Here is a 6,180-nt window from a genome sequence, read left to right as displayed (position 1 = left end):
GTTATATTGCTAATTATTGTACGTTAGATATATTATATATTGGAGGTTAATTATAAGTCTATCTGTTTTGTAATTTTCTTCTCATATCATTTAGATTATATAATATAAAAGTTAAATAATATTCATTAATTTTACAATAATACTTTTCATATTTTATTATCTGATCCTGGCGAAAAAATTGCACTACGGTGCAATTTTGTCACTTGTAATACTTATCTATATATTTCCATATACATATGAGGTTTCAGAACCCCACTGAGGAGTTGACTCATGTGTCAACGAAACTTTCGTTATTTCTCTGTCGTTTCTTCAAAGTTGACCTTTTTCTGCAATCTGTATCTCGTATTTATTCTTTTCCTTCTTCAGTATTTCTACAGACGACTTGTATTTGATTTATGTGCTTGTTGGAATTAGAAGTCGTCTCCAGTTTAGATCATACATTTCTAATCCTTCCGTTCGTGGAATCGTAATATTTATGCGTGATACCTATTTTTGTTTATATCTTAATATGATATTTAATTAATAATATTATATATAAATAATCTTTTAATTGTGCGCACTTCTTAATCGTGCAATCGTTACATACGGATTGTGTTAAATTCTTATCTGACAATAAAAATAATTTTTGTAATTTATTAATATTTATTATTAATATTAATTATTAATTATTATTATTAATATTATTATTATTTTATTATTAATATTAAACGTATATTTCTTTATATGTATATTTCTGTGAAAACAAGAATTTTAAAAATTCTTGTTTTTCAAACATGATTTGAATACTCAGATATAAGACTTATATGACGCATAAATAATTACGGGACTTGTTATCTTTTTTAGATAAATTTTAAAAATGTATTTCTATATGTCACAATGTGTTAATAATAAGTTAAAAGAAAAGGGCTATGCCAGAAATTTTAGCTATAAAATTGATAGATAAATAAAAAAATATCTTAAATAAATTAATTATGAAATTTAATAATTATATAATTATTCAATGCGAAGTATATTTTCAATTTTCGATCGATTTTATGTTATATTTTTTACCGTTTAGACATACTTTGTAAACATTGATAATGATCCGATCGTGATCGAAACGTTTCTTGTTGTTAGCCGTAAATGTTTTATAAAATAATTTATTGATTGATGACATTTTTTTTTATTTATCAATTTTACAGGTAAAATTTCTGGTTCGTTGTCCTTTTTCTTTTAATTTGTTTTTTCAATTATTGAGCCAATTATATTATTATATAGTGTTAATAATAGTTTTAAAAAAACGTTAAATTTACGAAATATTTACTGTCTATTCCAGAAAAGAAGATTTCCATCAACGAATTTCAATGAATTACTTTCATTTCTTATAAAGAGAACTCTTAAAGCTCTGAAAAAGATTGAAACACAAAGCGTTTTATTCTGACGGCAGCGTTGGCAATCAGCTGATCTGTTCTAGCGAGGAAACGTATTCGTTCTAAACGCGCGATCCGCGATGGCAGCGCCGTGAACGTTACTGCGAGTGGAATCGCTCGCGCGCGCGCGCGCGCACCACTGTACACTACCGCACTGAACCTGCCGAGAGCGGCGGCGGCGGTGGCGGCAGTTCGGTTCCGATGTTCCCGCGTGACGGTACGTTGGCGATCGAGTGTGCGTCCGAACGTGTTTTCGTTGTCGTTTGACCCATCGCATCGCCCACGCTGAGTTCTACCGAAATACTTCGGCTTCGACGCGTTATTATATTAACAATGATCGGTGTCACGCGAATGTCGCACGAGTGACTGAACGTTTATCACGTACATCGACGACGTCAGATATCCCGGCATTGATGTCCGTTGATCCTTCTTTAAACAGCGCTCCGACTTTCATTGGTGACCGTGTTACAAATATCCATGTGATATATCCGAGGGATTTTGTGTGTGCGTATTAGATTCAAATGTTAGCGCTTTTGTCGTTCGACAAAACGCATGATTTAACGTTGATATTTCGTTGATATATCGCGAGATGTGCCGTCAATTGGAGTGAACAGGTGCATCTTAGCTTACATCGTATATCCTGCGTATTTGTAGGTATCGCGTTTTAGTCGAATGAAGTTGAGTGCAATCCGAGGTCGAAGCGATAATGTGTATAAATTAAGGATTAGATAAAAAAGCAATATATTAATTAAAACTTGCCATCTTATGAATTATATTGAAAACATACACACTCATTTTATTTTTATTTTATTTATTACTAATTAATTATTTCTCTTTTCTTCTCTCTCTCTCTCTCTCTCTCTCTCTCTTTCTTTTTTCATATTGTTTATTACATTATTAGTTTTTTAATTGGTAACTTATTTTGGTAACTTAGTTTATTATTATACATTGATTATTGTACAGTTATATCTTATTTTTTTTATTCTTTATACATCGTTGCAATATTTCATGATCGCTCGGTTTTTCCTCTATTCTGGTGCAGTTTGGAGTCCTTTTGACACTTTTTATAATATTTATAGTATTTATATTTCTGTGATAAACAGTATAATATGTATTATGGACTATTTTACATTTCACTTTTATCAATAAATGCGTGCATTTATTTATTATTATTCAATATTGTACAAGAACGAGGTATGAATATGGATCTATATTTTTATAATATACTATTTTTTTATATTATAACAAACATTTTATTTATTTTGTATCAACGAAAGTATAAAGAAATGTCTTAATATTATTTCAAAATAAATTAGTATAATTGTATCATCAAAGAAATATTTCTAAAACAATTCTTGTCATAAATAAGAAGATTCTATTTATACATTTAAGTAATAAGGTACCAAGTTATTGTTATCACACAGATAATGAAGAGAATATCGCAGTTCGTTGTACGAAAAAGTATCGCAAAGGATTATATTATATGATATTATTTACTTGTATATATATATATATAAAATAATAAGATATAGACAAGAAGCTATAGAGTTTTATTATATATTTATTTATATATATATACGTATTTAAATTTTTAATACTATCTATTATTCCGCGAATGGTAAAAATTTTGAACTAAATTTAAACTTTAGCAAAGTTCATGACTACACTAAAAAAAAAAATCTCACAAATATTTGAATAGTTTCAAGTAAATATTTACTAACTAATGTAGACATACATTTATGTTAAGAATCCTTAATTTAATTTAAAAATCATTTTTTTAATTGAGTAATATTTATTTACTGTAAATAAATGTTTAGTACTTTGAAGAAATACGTATTAAAATTTACTACATTTTTTTCTCAGTATATTAACTGTAATTTTATTTTTATTTTTGGGAACATATAGTTTAGTTTCTTTTTCTCTCATACAATATGTCCATTCCTTTTTTATCTCACAATATTATTCGTTGTGTCTCGGTCTCTTTTTCGCGAATGTCGCTGCATGTTCGGAGTCGCATATGCTTTCTTCCTACGCGGTAAAGAAAGGGTGTTCACAGATAGTCGCGCATGGAGATTAGACCGATTAGGTGCGGTTGTGAAGGTTCGCCGGCTGTCGACCGGCTTGCGCACGCATTCGGCAGAGAATCCGCTCGTTCGGGCTTGTTTACGCACACCCGCCGCAGCTGTTAGTGAAAGAGTAACGATGCACTCGACTCGCCGCCGGGTTGTATGGTCGAGGAGAAGCGACGTTGGTGCTTTATTGCGAATTTTTCCAAGCAACCTCTCAGTGAATGTTTCTCTACGGGGTGACCGAAATAAATCGCCACTCGTGCGAGCCTTACGAAAAATTTAGAGTACGTGTCTACGAATCCGGATGTCGATCGGACATTTCCCTCGTCTTTTATTCGTCCGCGAACATTTTCGAAAATTGCGTTCACGTGTGCTCAATTATGTTTCTTCTCACTATCTTTAACAAACATAATGTCTATGATACATAATGTTTTTATTTAGAAAGCTTTCCATTTATTTTCTTAATTACGTGATTATCACGTGACAGTAATTTCGAGGGAGGTAATACCGCGGAATTGATGCTTCGGATACCATTAATAATTAGATTTAGCTCGCGAGATTTTGCGACACAGAACAATCTCGTGAACAAGTGACTTTTTTCCCACTTTGAATCCGAGTCTTCTGTTAGTTGTTGGGATGACTATCTGTTGTGTCCCGGTCTCGTCTTCTTCTGGTGTATGAAAACCTGTTACTCCATATCACGCGATGTCCCTTTCCGCATTTGGTCATTCGATGAGTGTCAATCCCTTGTGTGTCATTACGTGATGCTTATAATGTCGCAAAAAGAATTATAGAATCCTCTTAATTAGATCGTCTGTGTTAGGGTCGTCCATTTAGCTGATAATTCTTCGATTCGTTAAATTCCGTTAAGATATCGAAAATTCTCATTTAGAATTTACAAAGATATTTTATCAATAAGATAGAAAAAAATTCTTTAAGCAACTTTAAATTTATCGCATCATTAAAAAATGATTTTGAAGTAACCTATATTCAGATTAATTTCTGTAGACTGTTAAGTTACATATATCGATTGTTACAAATATTTATTAGCAGTCATCGGCATTAATCGATGGTTAATGTATTTAAATTACCTTGGTTACATATTGCGTACATAGTCATATATTATGTATGCAAATAATCATTGGCGAATATTGGAATGGAACTCAGCAAACATATAGACAGTATTTGTAATTATAAGATCTATCCTCGTACGATTTCCATATTTGATCCTATATTACGTTTAACAATTAGCTATTATTGCCTCGGATGCTTTTATACACCTATGATAAGTCAGAGAGGATAAGCGAAATGAGACAAGAGAACGAAATCCAAGAGAACGAAAATAACTTTTGCGCTATTTGCGCGGCATCACTGTTATATTACGCTATGTGATATGAATTACAGATATTAAAGTATCCGTTTTATAGCCATTGCACATACGCATCACTGTGAAGGACATAACAATGACTGACCACACCTAAGCGACCCTGACAATGCGCTCGACAATGCTCCGTCTAGACAATTCTGTCTACGCAAAGTGCACTCCCACTCCTTTCTCCATTATCTAACATCAGGCTTTCTTTACTTCCGCGGAAAGTTTCCCGAAGAAATTTCTCTTCTTGTCATCTTATAAAATATAATTTACATAAAAGATAATATATTACAGGGAATTTAATTAAAAATAAAATATTTGAGTTTAATATTTCATCCCTGCGGTATGTTCAAATTTACTACGATTATATCGTTTGGATCAATACGATCCGATTAAAAAGCTTCAAAACAATAAAAAATAAAAAATGTTCACAAAAAAGATCTTACATTAACAGATGAAGTCATCAAATATCAGAAAAAGAGGTTTTTAAATTAAATGTTAAGAAATAAACTATTTTGGATCAAATAGAGGCTAATATGCCAAATAGCAGTCAGCTCCGATGACCTTGATGACATACGTCACGATCTTGAATAATCTCCATCAGGTTTTAATCGTCGTTCATCATTTATTAAAAAGTTATTAAAAGAAGTTTGAAAAAAATGAAAAAAAATGTCTCTTTTCTATTATATAAAATAGAAATTTTCTGCTTTAAAGTATTATACAATTTTCCACGCGACCCCATCTCTCACCCCATCTCCCCCCTGCCAGCGTCGCTTTGCGTGGAAAATCGTGTATCCCTTGGTGAAGGAGGAAGAAGGTCGTGTAAGCGTCGCTTCGCGTGGAAGATTGTAAATATACTTTAAAGCAGAAAATTTCTGTTTTATATAGTAGAAAAGAGATCATTTTTCAAACCTTTTTGCTAACTTTTTAATAAATGAGCGACGGCTAAAACCTGGTGGAGATCATGACTTTGATATCATAGATCAAGATCATCAGAGCTGATTCTGATTTTCGGCTATTTATCCAAATAGATTTTAGCAAAAAAGACTAACAAGATTATTTTATAATTGCGTGTTTTGTGAAATTGTAATCGATTAAACAAAAAAATTCGAATTCCACCAGAATTCAATTGTATTTTCCATCAGAATTACTATTCAATCCAACTAGATCATTTTTTGGTTATATATATATATATATAGAGTGATTTTAACATATTTCATCACTCATCAGTAGATAGAGTAGATAGAGTGAATTGAACTGAGTCGAAAAATCCTGTACCATTTTGCAATTTTCGCAATAGTTAACAAGATATTAATATTACTAAAAATTG

This window comes from Atta cephalotes (genome assembly GCF_000143395.1).
Source record: "Atta cephalotes unplaced genomic scaffold scaffold00045, whole genome shotgun sequence".
Taxonomy (NCBI): Eukaryota; Metazoa; Arthropoda; class Insecta; order Hymenoptera; family Formicidae; genus Atta; species Atta cephalotes.
Note: the sequence above shows the minus strand (reverse complement) of the source record.